At 42.2% G+C, this 15,309-nt stretch overlaps 1 protein-coding gene across 27 annotated transcripts in view; it reads right to left on the bottom strand.

Moving 5' to 3' along the window:
- The window catches only part of ATXN1 (ataxin 1), a 339,029-nt gene that overhangs the window by 110,234 nt on the left and 213,486 nt on the right, over positions 1 to 15,309 (bottom strand). For 22 of the 27 annotated variants that reach the window (XM_066188786.1, XM_066188795.1, XM_066188653.1 and 19 more), the window contains one exon: positions 11,063 to 11,151. The exons of 2 other annotated variants lie outside the window; for them this stretch is intronic. The gene's annotated coding sequence lies outside the window, so the exon portion shown is untranslated. Of the gene's footprint in view, positions 1 to 43; positions 150 to 11,062; positions 11,152 to 15,309 lie in introns of all 27 variants that reach the window. 3 more of the 27 variants (XM_066188804.1, XM_066188829.1, XM_066188747.1) reach the window with 2 other exon arrangements.

Genomic DNA, 15,309 nt, shown 5'->3' with positions numbered 1-15,309 from the left:
TGAACTATTCTACTTGCTCACAAGACAGAGAACCCTTACTTACATAAGAGCATGTCCAGACACCTCGATGAAACCTGGGTCCTGCTGTGCTATGCACTGTACAAACACCTGCTCCATGGAGTTTACAACTTGCACAGAGTAAACTGTACCTAAAGGAAGACAAGGGCAAGAAGCACATGTAGAGAAGTAATCAACAGGCATTTCGCAGAACTAGTGTGTGAATTATGCTTGTGAATTATTATAGTACAGGAATGCTGCCTGATCGAAAAATAGATCTGTGGTATGTCCCTGGCTGAATAAAACAAACAGAACAGCAGCAAAATCAAACTATTAAACATCCTCGCCCCAGCAACAAAAGCCCCAATGCTGTTCATAAAACAGACTGCCTGGACAAGGCACAACATCTTTTACCTCCTCAAGACAGGAAAAAAAAGCCGAAGCCATTTCCCATCGCTGTTCTAATTCTACCCACACTGCAGAAGAGTGACCTTGCGAAGCCAGAGCCAGAGCGCTCAGCCGGTGTGACAAACACGGCAGTTGGGCGCACGGAAGGGCGTGTGCCAACGGGCAGCCCGAGTACACCGAGGAGGGCAACTCCTTCCAGGCAGGGTGGTGACAGTGACCCACCTCTTGTTTACAGCAAGGCACCCTGGCCTGAGACCTCAGCCAAGGGCAGTTACTCAGGGATTGCTCTTACACATGGAGTTCACACATCATTTATTCTGTGGCAAACTAATTTGCCAAGACCAACATTTTTTCACATCAACTTATTTTTGCACCTTAGACTCTGCATGTTTGGTTTTCAGGGTTAATTCTCATAACGCCAAATGAAATCAGCTGGAGTGATGCATACTCAGCACCTAGTATTCTGTAATTTTATTTTTAACTTATCCATGTACCTGTTTCCTCTGTTATACAGTAAGACACCCAATTCTGTGCAAGTAAATTGATTTCAGATAGTGTCATTTTCAAAATTATTTAAGCCTAGTTATGAGAGTTAACCTGGCTCTGTTTCCTTCCGACAACATCTGTGGTTTCATAACTTTAGGGTTTTTGTACCTCTCGCTCACCTGTCACAAAGCAAAGACTTAAAAAATCAGAGAAATTATTTATCAGGGACATCTGCAAAAATGAACAACCATGGATTTCAACCAAATTTAAAAGAACATTTCCCGCCCTCATCTCCTCCTCTGGAATCATCTTTAAGATCCAGAGGTAAGCACTTTTGGAGACAGAAATGTGCTTGAAGACACATAATGGCAAGAGTGTAAGATGCTTCAATGTCCTCCAAGCCCTCTTTAAAGTGCTTAACATCTTAGGACAAAAAGTATAAGCAACTGTGAGCTTGGTCACAAATAGTTCATTACACACACAAACATATATAGACATATCAGAAACGTTAAGACAGGAGCTAAAAGGCAAGGCAATACCAGAAATGTGGCCACTTGTGTAACATTTAATCTTTATTCTTAATTTTGTGATCACACAGGGGTTTTTTTCCACAGGAAATGGTGCCATTCATGGCATAGTAAAGCAATTACTATAGCTTTCGGTATTACTGAATAAGCGATCCTCAGTTTGCTTCGTTCTCAGTATTAAAAATGGCCCTAAACGCTATGCTTTAAAGACAGAACAACTATTTCCTTCTAGGTTATTTTCTGGCTGTCACCATATTACCTAACTGCCTGATTTACTAAAATTAGCACATGTTCACAACACCCTGGTGAGGAGGGTTTTTTTCCCCCATCACAGAGACAGAACTGAGACTCAGAGAGACTGAGACTGTGGACAAAGGTCCCTTCCAAACCTAGCTATGCTGCTTGATGAGATTTTCCTCCCACACATGTGCTCAGCACCAGCTGCCCCTCTTCCTGTGCTGACTGTCTCCCTTCAGAAGTGCTAGCAGTCTGGTGTAAAAGCATTTTGTAATCCATTATGGTGAAAATAAACTGGAGCAGCTACAAACTACTCTTTAGGCTCTTTTATGCTAACCCAATTTTGCCTCCAACCAGCCGGGGAGCACTCACCAAAGCGGGTCCTTTCCAAGAGGAGGTACAGTGAGCATGTGGGAAGCTTGTGCTGACAGAGGCAGACCCAGAAGAGGGCACCTACACTGGTCAAAATCATTACCAGGACTGAAACTTTTAAATGAAAACACCTCTCCTTTGGAGGAACAGAGGTAACTGCAAGCTATCAAGGATCTCACGTGAACCAAAGCCATAGCATTAAGACACCCAGTTTGCCATCACAGATTCATGCTGACAGCACAGGAGCAGCAAGATTAAGGTGTGGGAGCAGGTGGAAACAGATGCATTCACACAAGGTTCTACTGCCAGCAACACACTTGTAGCATCCTCTTGATGGAGACTGCTTCTCCACCACTGAGCTGCTCGAACAAAGTGTATGAACGCTTCTCATCCGCTTCAAGAGTGAAGTTAGACACTTTGAACAGACTTAGCAGCAGTTTAAGCTAAACTGTGCATTTTCACACCAGGGTTTTTGCACTGATGCACACGGACGGGATTGCGTGAGTCAGTCTGCTGTCTCAGTAGGGCTATGAGGCTGCATCAAGCACTTGGGCTGCAACAAGCAGCCATAAGGTGAAATGACCCTGTATCTTCACACCAGACAGGACAAACAGCATCCAAATGCAGCCTCAGGAATCACAAAGTCCGTACCAATGTACAGAACAGAGACTTCCCTTTTCTGTGGCTTAAGTTCTGCTGCTTCCCTCCTCAGACTCTACACCACCTTCCTCTTGGTTCCTTATCTTACTCCCAATCACATCACACAATCCACCCCTGACAGTCACACCAGCTCCAAAATGCTGTCCCCACACTTGGTGCTTTTGGCCTTAACTGCCCCTTCATCACCTGGTTCAGACAGTGCCATGTTCCTCACTACTACTCCTGAGCATATCCCTCCACAGATCGTGTTCTCTCTCCATTCTTTCCTTCTGCTGCACCCTGTCTGGGCAAACAACAGCTTTGCTGAAAAGATGGGAGGACAATCTCCTTTCTTTTGCCTCCTATATGCCTAGGACCACAGCACTCCTCAGGAGACCGATGCAGAAATGTCAAAGCAAGTTCTTTAGCTCTAAAATACAGCCTACTCAATACTACCTAACGAGCTCCTGCTGTGTGGGTACAAAATGAAAGATATCAGAGTTTATACCCTGACTGATTATGGACAAGTTTTGCTGCAAATGAGAAGGCAAATCCCTAATACTGGGGCAACTCTACAGCCAAATTTCAAATATTCACTCGCAAATGTGAAGGTGCTACACAGGTACTCAAATGAAACAGCTGACCTATTTTTTTAAAAGGCACAAAAATGCAGAGTTTTGTATCTTGTTCTCAAGACAACCTGAATCATTCATGCTGAAGCATAAAAAGAAAGAAAAATCAACACAAACCTGCCACTGCTTTTGGAAAAAAGTCACTTTAAAAGGTTATCCTGGAAAAATCCTGAATGTTGTGCATTGCTGATCATAGGCAGTTCAACCTGCTTTTCTTACACTACTTGCTGTTTCCTACAGCTATTACTGAGAAAGTCCCTCAAACAAATCCATGATGTAAAATAAAAATGAAAGATTATAGGCTTCAGTGATGTCTGGACATACCTCAACAGGAGAACTAAGACTATAATAAAGATGCCTATTAGTGAGGCAATAGATAACTAACACAGAAGAGAAGACAACACTGTGTGCAGTGAATTTTCAATTCAGATATGCAAGAGACAGGAAATCTAAGTGTCACAGTAACAACCTATTTACAAAAATTAGGAGGAAATGTTGATCGGTTTCTGTAGACAGGAACATTGATATTGACACTTCAATCAAACAACTGTTCTTATAACTGACAGCAAGGTCAATCTATGATCACCGTAGTTCAGTAGACAAAGAAAGATGGCAAGAAAATCTGGTTGATACATAATCTCCACCATCTTAGAGTTGGGTGACTTGGCTACAAGAAAGCAAATGAAATTTCTTTAAACAAAACATTTACTTCTTTCGTGTAGCTTTTCAGCAGATGACTCTAATATGAAAGTTTGTGGTTTTTGCTCCGGCAACCGGGTGGGCTGGATTCTGATCCACTATGCAAATGACTCAAGTGTTTTTCATTTTCTAGGGTGCCAGCTACACTCCTGAACCCTCTGCAAAGGGAACCACCATGGCTGCTGAGCCTCACAAAAAACCAGCAACCGGGTATGAAACGTTTCTTCCTCAAAGATGACTACCACCCAGTTTTATGGCATGACAGAGAGGAGTTTTAAAATCACTGTCTCCTTTAGTAACTCTTTTAAAATAGAGGCAAAAGGTCTAACTTTCTAATTTTATTGAAAGAGAGGCAGGCAGGAAGATGCCACCATGTAACATTCCAGATCTAGGCTTTGCAGAGCATCTTTTCAACACTGATGCTAAACCTCTCAGATTTTAAGGAAGACATACAAGCAAAGAAATAAAAAAACCCTGCAAAATAAGTCCCACTTAGATGGGATCCCTCCCTTTGTTGGATGGGACCTTCCTATAAGGACAAACTTGACTTGCAGGCCTTGGTGCTTTCTACTCATTCTCCTCCCCAAAATGAGAGGCTAAGCACAGGTTTGCAGGGGTGATTTAAAAAACAGAAGTCTTAAAGAACAGCAGGCAGGCAGCCTCCAAATGCAGGGGTGGAGCGAAGCTACAGATGGGCTGATCTCTCAGGCGCTCCACTGGAAACCAGGGAGCTGGAAACAGGTCTTCAAAAGGACTTAAAACACTGCTGAGACTTTCTAAAAACCTCCTAAGATAAAAGTCAGGCATCTAACCCCATCACACTGTACGACACAAACTCTGTCCTGTTCAGGTGTCTTTAAACATCACAAAACCCACATATTTCTAGCAGTAAATATAGAAAATCCTGACTTTTATTGCCCATAATAAACTACATCTCCACTGGGAGACTCTGAAGCATTACTGCCATATCTTCATAACCATGGTGAGAGCTGTAGCACAAAGAAGGACTGTGTGGTTTTTTTTATCCCATATATACAGAGCTTTAAGTTGCTAACTTCTGTATGAAGTTGGACTTCCGGGTTCTCACTTATCTGAATAAAAAAAAAAACCCAACAAGCTCTGTAAACATCGTCTTGTCTTCTACATTCATCTATTACATAGGTCTATTATGTGGACCAAGTAAAACTTTTTTTTCCTCTGAACAGGTAAATATATATGGGGAAAAACCAAAATGCATGTATCAGTATGAGGCTTTTATGGCAATCCTAAAGAGTCAGGCAAGACCAAAGGCGCAGCAAGGAAAATTGTAATCTTCCTCCAAGTGGAGAGGAAATGAAACTAAGCCAAAGAGTGTTCTACCATTCTCATGGTGAGTGCTCTGGCTGGAGAGCTCCTATTCTCCATCTGGTAAATGTATCTTGACTAGAGAAAGAGTAACACAGTACAAGAGAATGTAGCTGCAACCTGGCATGACTGCCAGGCTGAGCAAAGGGTTCAGCCAAATTCTCTCCACTTTCAAGCAGAACTGCTGCAAGAAAAAGCATACCATGTCCAAACATATACTTATTTTCTGAAAATGTGTAACTGCTCAGATCACAAGACAAGACAGAGATGTATACAGCCTGTTATTTATTTCATGGGGCATAGAGGAGTTAATTTTGATTCACATGACTTTTGGATACCCGATCTAATAAGATCCACATTCCTTAGTCTCAGTAATTGAAATCAGCAGTTGAGGCAGGTAAGCAGTAACAACTCAGTCTCCATGCTTCAAAAATCATCCTGATTTTCCTTTGAGTCTTCCAGGAAAATCAGATATACAGATTTCTCATCCTCACAATTCATCACTCTCTAGACTACGCAACAAGTCCCCATAATGTTCCACTTTGGTTAGCAGCGCAGTGAACAGATGTGGAAAAAAAATCACTCAGCAATGAAGAAATTCAGGGCAAGAAAATAAACTAGAATTAACTGGACTGTGTTCAGACCTCTTCACAGTTTTATGAAGAAGAATGATAGGAAGAAAAGGATACATGCTTTGATTTCAGAGACCCAGTTCCCCAACTGCAACATGAAAAACATGGTACAGCAAGGGATGTAAGAAGGATTTCCATCACCATAATTCACCAGACAGTGCTTTGGTGCAAGCCTACATGAGTTCTTCTAGGTTGAAGAACTATAGCAACTTAAAGACAATTATTTAAGGTTCAGATGGTTATGAACTTGCCACAGCTGACACCCTAAAATATCAGTAAGTTTGAAACAGGACATCTCAAGGCACAGCATACCCAGCATGTCAAAAACACTCACTGGGCAGGGGAGCCAAGGGGTCTGAAGAAAAGGGAGGTTTCCTGCAGCAAGACCAAGTGAGCATCTGGAAAAAGCATCCTTGAGCTTGAGATCACACTGGATGAAATACAATAGAGGTTTGGGCTCTTTCCTTCTCCCAGATAATTTGGAGCGACCTTGAACAAGAAGTCTTGTCTCTACTCATACATAGAACACAGGTGTGTAGAGCCATGTACAAACTCCCTGTGCAGGAAAAACAGCTCAGGGTTTAACCTCCACTTCCATGCAGTGAAACAGCTTTTAAAAGCTGTAGAGAAGAGAGAGATTTGGGACAAATGGCTTGATTTATTACCCATGACTTTGCTAGAGGTTTGGATTCTTTTTTCAACACCCTAGTCAGCAAAGAGAGAAAAACAGTTAATGTGAAGAGTCATCTGAAGGTCTAAATCTCCTGACAACTGCTATCTAAACTTGGAGGGCAAGGCAGTAGCTGACAGAGAAATGAGAAAAAAAAAAAGGAATTTGCATCAAGTGAAAGCTTCATGGACAAGCACTGTCAGTTCATTTTGTTTTAAACAACAAAACAATTCGACTAAGTGCAGAAGCAAAATGCAGAGGGTCTGCTGCAGGTTAAACAGTTGGACTTTAGGAGCTGATACACAGACTGAAGTCTGCTCCAGAGCCCCAGGGCAAATTTCACTCTCTGAAGCAGTACTGTAGAGAGAGAAAGTGTTCAGTGACGTGCCACTGTGTCTGAATGTAAAAAGGCTCCAAGTCAAGGATGTGAGTTAGCTGAGGTAACTGAGCTGTGACCACGCTGAACAAATGGGAGCAGACAGAGCAAAATTTAAAAAATGGGGGAAAGGATTCAAGCAGAAGGGTGACCTACTGTATAAAACAGTTGCAAATGATTTGGCTAATTTATGAAGTCATCCCTCAGCATCACTGAGCCTGTACTTCAGCCTTTCTGTACCTCATCTGCAGTATTACGCCAGTAGCAGCCACCAGCAGTGAGAACAGCTGTAGGAGTTGTGCCCAGGTAGAGGAACTCCTCCGCTTAGTGAGAGCTCAAGGAGGAGTAGGTTGAGGAACATCAGTGAGAGAGAGAGAGAGATAGAATACTGAAACTGCACCCTACCTACCTTCCCTGAGACAGGCCCAGCAGACAGACAGGATACATGATACAGAAGATTCCCTGGCCTCTCTCCATCTGGCTGAACACAGTCACATTAGGGACAGGGGGCAGTGGTGGCAAGTTCCTGGCCGGCACAGCACGTGCGTTCCCTATGTGACTGCCCCACCTTCCCAGGTGCCCTGGCATAACTGGAAGGGGGCTATCCAAGTGGAACAAGGATGATAATGGTTCATCTATTGGGGCCAGTTCTGTTTCATGTCTTTATCTATGATCTGGACAAGGGGATTGAATGCACCCTCAGCCAGTTAGCAGACGACACCAAGGTAGGCAGGAGTATTAATCTGCTGGAGGGTAGAAAGGCTCTGCAAAGGGATCTGGACAGGCTGAATCAATGGGCTGAGGCCAGTTTTATAAGGTTCAACAAGCAAAGCGCCACATCCTGTACTTGGGTCATAACAACCCCATGCAATGTTACAGGCCTGGGACAGAGTGGCTGGAAAGCTGCCCAGTGGAGAAGGACCTGGGGCTGCTGGCCAACAGCTGGCTGAACATGGGCCAGTGTGTGCTCAGGTGTGCCCTGGTGGCCAATAAATCAAATAGCATCCTGTCCTGTAACAGCAATAGTGTGGCCAGCAGGACCAGGGCAGTGACTGACCCCCTGGACTCAGCCCTGATGAGACCACACCTCAAACCCTGCGTTCAGTTTTGGGCCCCTCCACATGAGAAAGACACTGAGGTGCTGGAGTCACTCCCTACAACTGCCTGAAAGAAGGGTGTAGCCAGGTGGGGGCTGACCTCTTCTCCCAGGTAACAAGTGACAGGATGAGGAAAACGCGCCAAGCTGTGCCAGGGAAGGTTTAGATTGGTTATTAGGAAAAATTTCTTCATGGAAAGAGTTACCAGGCATGGGAACAGTCTGCCTAGGGAAGTGGTTGAGTCACCATCTCCAGAGGTATTTAAAAAACACACAGATGTGGCACTTAAGAACATGGTTTAGTGCTGGCCTAGGTTAGGTTAACAGTTGGACTCAATGATTTTAAAGGTCCTTTCCAACAGTAACGATTCTGTTACTCTAACTTTGAGGGAGGGCAGTTGCCCAGCTCATGCAAAGCTGCGGTAATGAAACCATAGAGGAGAATAGATTTCACAGACCAGTGAAGAAGGGTTCCCCACACAACTGGAACCTCTGCCTGCCAAAGAAATTTAATTTTAGAAATGGTTGGACCCCTCTACAGAAGCTTGCTAAAAAATGAAGATCCATGCTTAATCCCTGAAGCAGAGTGTGTAGGAGAGGTTTTCTAGTTCCTCTGCATTACAGAATTAAAGTAATTTCCTCCTTTTCATGACTTTCTCACAATTTCAAGTATGCACATCTAGATTTATTGCCCATTTAGAAAAGCAATACTACTGAAGGGACCACATCCGTCAGAGTTCTTGTTTCATTCCTCTGAAACTTGAAATTCTCACTAAGCCACAGCATGAAGGATTTTGAAGCACAAGGTCCTTTGAACATAAAGAACCAGACATCTTAACTGCTTTTAGCAGACTATAAGATCTTACACATTAGGAGTCCCCTGGACATTTGACAATATTATATTAAGCAAATACTGTGGGAAAATGGCAGACCTGGAAAGTCCACAAAATAGGGAAGAATATCTCAGCAATAGAAAGTGCATGCTCATAGAACTTGGAAAAATAAATTCTTGCCTGCAATATTCATTAGTTTCAAACAGAAGCTATGAGAGAAAAGTCTTTTTCAGAGAAAAGGGGAAAACACAGATTCTGACTGAGCAATGCCTCTTTGATTTCCTAAGATCAATTCATTGCAGTAATTAATTAGATAGATCACTCTTTTGTAGTCTTCTTTATTAGGTCACAAATCCATGCAAATTATTAATTTTGTCCACTGCTTTTAGTAATGATCTTCTTGAGAAGTCTTCTTTGCTAAGTTCTTTGGTTTAATACTTATCTTGCAAATGTGCCAGTTGACTAAGAGGAGAGGAACAAAAGAATAAAAAAAAATTCTGACACAAACCAGCAAATGTTAGGCCAGAAAAACATTAGTTGTTAAGAAGAAAATACCACCAGCAGAACCAAAAATAGCTCTTCAGCCATTTGTCTTTTCAAACCTGTTTTTTCTTCTTAGGATCCACGCTTCTCATAACTGAATGTTTCTCAAGCTTGTACTGGGGTCTCTCAGATCCTCTTTCCACTCAAAGAAAAATATGTCTTTTTCCCCATCACGTTATTAACAACCCTAGCAAGTGTGTTTATTTCTTTTATCTCCATGACTTCCCTGACTTTTGCCTGCTGTTTATCTAATATGCACAAGCTGGTGGTCAATGCTTGGCACTCTTCTCTTTTAAGTGTCCAAATGAAAAGTGGTGCTACCTCTTACTCAAATGTAAATTTAAGCCATCTCTACTTGGAACTAGGGAGGAACTAGGCTATCCCACTGGCAAAACTTCACCACATATTCTCCTGCCATCTACCAGAGTTTCTCCTATTACATACACCTTTGCTTTTTCTTTTCTTTTTTTTTTTTTTTAATGTGTGACTGGATATCAAACCAAGTCTTTTCTATAGGCTCACAGAAGTGAGGTTTTATGTTATCCTAATGTAAATTGAAATGATGGCTAAAGCAAAAAAGCAACAAAACCATCAAAAGTCACCTGTAAAAACAGAAATATGTAACTGCTGGTAAAAGTCAAGATAGGCTGTATCTTTTGTGACATGCTGGCAATTTGCTGTAGTTGTTCCTCCACAATAATTAACAGATGACAGTTTAGTTTTAAAACAAGAGCATTTAATAATCAGTGAACCATCTATGCTACTCAACCATCTGATCTGTCTCAAGGTCACTGTCTTCAGTAACTGGGTAAGAATTACATCATCTGTCCTACTATAGGATGGCAATGACATCATTGATCAATACCTGAGATCTTAGTGTGACCAAGAAATTCATAGTAGGGATGAGTTACAACTGGGCAGATACCACAAAATTAAAGTCCTGTTTGCTTCAATCCACATCCCCATTAAGACTAAATTATAAAACGATCAACTCTCTTATTTGTAGTATGGTGCAAGCTGAGAGCTAAGCAAAGATGGTGTAGGGCAGGTGCCACAATGGCATGCCTTTTGCAAAGGCAGAGAAGACCATCTTTGCCTTGAAGAGCTTACAGCAGCCTGAAGTGACAAGAGTAACGGAGGGCGGAGGAAAGATGTGTAAGCAGATGGCAGCAGATGACATTATTTTTAAGCCTTTAGTGGTGATGCAGTTTGAGGTAGTCACATGTTCATCTATCTTCAACAGCAATAAGTGTTTTAAGCTATTTTAGTTCCCTCTTGCCTTGAAACAGACCTGGAGCAAGCAAGCAGCAAGCTCCTGTGTCTCAGTGGAAGATGCATGTGCTTGAATCTTGTGCTCCCTTGCAGCTGGTGTGGCAGTGGAACGTAGGGTTCTGCATTCCGTGGGAAAAGATCAGCTGAATGAAAGGAGCATGAAGGAAGGTCTGCAGGAAGTGGACAAAGATGATCCAGTTACGAGTGAAGTTGAATAAAAGAGGCTCAGGGAAGACAGGAAAGCTGAACCAAACAACAAATCAGCTTAGGGCAGAGATTTATATGCAGTTTGGACTCACAGTTTCTCTTCTGGCTGCTTTTGCCACAGTGCCTCTTCCGGCTCAAGTCTTCAAGAAGGGGCAACTCCCTCGATCTCCCTTACAGGAACCTGTTGAAGAGGAGGAGATTGCTTTGCTCACCTTTGCTCATGCAGGGCTCGAGCAGCCCCCAGGACCAGGATAACCTGAGCAGGGCCCCACTAAAATGTTTCAGCAAATACCTACAGTAAGATTCAACAGAGGGTGGTAACTCACCTGTGGGGGTGGCTGTATGATGCACAGCAGCACCTGGAGGCACTGACCTACTTGGCTCCTGTACTGGCATACAGCGAATGACAGCTCCCATCTCAAATACAAGAAGCAGTACATGGAATAGGAGTTCCAGGGAGCGAGAATACTAAGCCAACATTTTCACCCCTGGATACACTAAATTAGGTACCAATCCATATTTTGGGACCTAAACAGCTGGCCTTCTTCACAGTAGTGCTGTGTGTACCCAGAGGCCCATTAAAATGAAGTAGAGGGTTGCAGGAGACTTGCCTGCTCTGAAAATCAGGCTGGGACTAACCAGGTTTGATAGCTCTGACCTTAACAGATATATCTTTGAAACACAGACACAACTAGCACCAGCAGGAAAATAATATGAGGTTTCTAAAACACAAATTAAATGCTGAATTTTACAAATACATACACTGCAGCTACACGTCCTGTGGCACTTCTAAGGGCAAAAACTGACTTAGCCATTTAAAATGCTGGCTTTTAAAACACTTTATTTTGCAGGGTGTAGGTTGGCTGAAGGACAGGCAATCTCCTCTGTCTTCTACTGTCAGATACACACAGTGGATATTTAGTGCCTATCACACTGTCTTCTCCCTATAAATACAGAGATACAGCGTGGGTGTGTTTAACACAAGAAGTCAGTAAAAGCATGACATCAGAGAAGACAGCACAATGAACTCACCTTAAAGAAGAAGTTTTTATTTCAGGTTAGGGCAAGGTAGTTAATAACTGTGTTTTTCTGATAGGGCCTACTCTTACATATCTCTCACCAAGAGGCAGAAAAACTCCCTGGCTTTGGAGTAAACAGCAAGGCAAGATTTGCCTCTGTGGGGCTCATTACAGGCTAAGGGCATTAGACCCTTTCTCTTGCAACAAATCCTTGGTGTATTTGCAGTAGGAAAAAAAAAAAAACAACAAAACAAAAACCAATGAAAAACTTTCAGAGTTTTGTTTAAAGTACTTAAAGTTCAGTGTTCAAAGCCTCAGATCACATTTGCAGCAGATTTAATAGAGCAGTACTGCTGGCCTCCAGAAGGTACTTCTTACCCTTGCAGACTAAAAAATAATTACACACAGAGAGGCTAATTCTGCCATGCCTTGTACCAGGTTTATGCTGAAATAACTCCACTGATGGATGAAATTAAGAAGGCATGAGACTGCAATAACCTAATACTGAATCAGGCCATAAAAATATAATCTGCTTTATCAAAAATGTAGTTGACTCAAGAGATTTCTTTTCCTTGTTTCCTACACAGAGACACACTTTTTTCACGTAAGGAATTTTTGAAAAAGTGAACTCTGTAGGATTCTGGGTTCATCACAAAGTTAAGTGGAAATTCCTCACAGGTAACAGGAAATTAGAAGACAATAGGAAAATAACTTGTCCACACAGCTTTCCATGCAGCTTTTCAAACAGATAAATACGAAGTTAAATACAAATTTAAATGCTGCTTCAGTTTCATGACTGCTAGTAGCTCTTGATCCCTGTCCCAGACCCCAACTGTGTTCTATGGAAGAAAAAACATGTCAGTGCAGCTCATTTCACCTGCAATGGAAAGTAATTTTTTGTGCCTAACTGTGAAAAGCAAATTGGTCTCATCATCTAGGAGTTTGTATCTCACAAGAGTTGTTTCTGCAATTTGCCCTTCTTTTGAAAAGAACTAACATTAGAATAACTATGTAAAAGCCTGCAACTAATAATAAATTAAGCTTGAATGCATAAAAGTTGCTAGACGATAAAGGGTGGGAAAAGATGTGTGTGTGGCACAAAAAGAAGTACAATATGGTAATGAAAAACATATTTCTTAATTACTAGCGAGATATCTTAGTCTCAGATGTAACAAAAATATTCCAACAAAAATAATCTTTTTCTCTCAAAATGTGTTTCTAGATAATCAATTTGTTAATTTAAGAAATAATGCAGGAAAGAGTGAAAGAACTGATCATTATTTCTTCTGTGTTACTGAAAAGCAATCTGCATGAGCACAACTGAGGGGGAATAAACTGAGAATTAAATCTTTATCCTGAAGCACCTCACCACTGGATACCCTTAAACATACTCAAAAATATCACCATTTTTCCTAGCAACATGGATGATAGCATTTGCATTTTGCCACTGGACCATTAGCTAGTTAAGCTTAAGAAAACTCAAAAGAACAGCATAGGACAATGGTTAGAACAGGAATTGCATACAACTCTGAATGCTCACACTGCTTTACAAGTCCCCTGACTGCACAACAGGGACAAGAAGGTGAAACCTTTCCAACAACTGGTTTACATCTGCTGTGGCAGATCTCTTCACTCTGCAGCTACTCAGTTTCCAAAGAGGTAAGATATAAACCCCTGAGCTCTTATTAACACATCAACAAGAATAAACTCCAGTCTTTTATACTGCTGAAGTATTATATACAACAACAGAGACTCCTGCATCTCAAATCCAGTGCCAGCATCTTCCAATACACTTGCCTTCCACTCTCTCCCCCTTCACTCTTTTCTGTCTGATGTTTTCAGTTACCTTGTACTCAATTCACTGATGCTCCAGCTCCCATCTACACTATCTTCCCAACCCAAGCCTCAACATGTAGCTCCTTCCCATGTTATTCGGCTTTCCTATTCATCTTCCCATCACTGGTAACCATCCCACTGCTCCTTCCCTCAGCTGATAATCTGTTTTTAAAAACAGGCCCTAAGATTTGTTTTTTCCCTAATACCAAAAACTCCTTTCTAGGAATCTATGGAACTGATAACAGATCAAAGCACAGCCTTTGCCTTTACTTCCTGTATAAGGAAGGACATGAAAAGTATCAAAGGCACAGATCAAATTTATAAAAACTAATTGGAATCAGAAAAACAACAACAACAAAACCCTCAGAACAGATAGTTTGACACTCTATGTCATCCAGCTAAGTACTGGGCTCACAGAACCTCACTTTCAGAAAGAAGGCACCTTTATCAGCATAAAGGTAGAAGATCTTCAGGCTGTGCTGCTCAGAATGAAGCATGGAAACTGAAACCCAGCTGACTCCCACAAAAAGCTTTTCCATGCAAAAGTGGAAGGGATTTAAACCCCACAGCATAAGGAAAAGAAGCACAGACTGATCAAGCATAATGCCCCCAAATGAGTCTGCAAGTTGGCAGCAACAACACAACTACAGAGAATTTGGGGTTTCTTGGATCTTGACTGCATCAAGCTGTTAAAAGGAAAGCTTTTCGCCTTCCTTAGTTGTGAAGTACGACAAAGCAGTAGAAGGCAGCTGTGCTTTCTGACTTAATCTTGGTTAAAGAAAAACGCTACAAATCAGAGCCAGGGGAACTCTTCTCTGTGGATGCATTTTCTATAGAGGCTGGGGAGTTGGGCTCCTCTGGCCCCCACTTCCACGTGAGTGCATCTCCACAAATTGCAATCTCCTTTCCCTGGAAAACCTTCATCACCAAATGCTGAACACACTGATGAAGCTGATGAACAGTAAGGTGGTGCAGCACCTTAAGTGACAGCTGATACAGCAAGTGTGTTGCATTGCTTCAGTGATAGCAGCTTAAAGCATGAAAATTACTCTTCTGACCCCCTATCCTCTCCCTCCCCATCAAAGGGACACCTTCCACCTGCCAACATGGCAAGACTGACTTGTGAACGGAAGGACCTTGGGCAAACCAGAATTACACACTGGCAGCAGTGAGCAGGAAAGAAATTTGCCTTGCAAAATGGCTGGGCCTGCAAAGTCCCAAGTGTGGCAGGGTACAGACAGAACTATTACAACCAGTTTCAACAGCACAGAAAGGTGTATCGCGCAGGCTGCACTAATGGCAACGAGAAACTCACATATGGCCAAATAATGTTGCGAAACCCTTTGTGTAACAGGTCAAGGATTGGAAAAAGCCGTTCTTTAAAGAGAAAGCAGGAAAGATGGCACTCAGCAGGGAAACAAAGGTGAAGAAGAATCCTATGTCAAAAAAGACTGACGCTCACTGATTCTGGAGAGGAAGGTCTG

Source organism: Chamaea fasciata, unplaced genomic scaffold, assembly GCF_029207755.1.
Source record: "Chamaea fasciata isolate MVZ Bird 193981 ecotype frontalis unplaced genomic scaffold, bChaFas1.0.hap1 SCAF_1, whole genome shotgun sequence".
NCBI classification, from domain to species: domain Eukaryota; kingdom Metazoa; phylum Chordata; class Aves; order Passeriformes; family Sylviidae; genus Chamaea; species Chamaea fasciata.
This window is presented reverse-complemented; position numbering and strand designations above follow the sequence as displayed.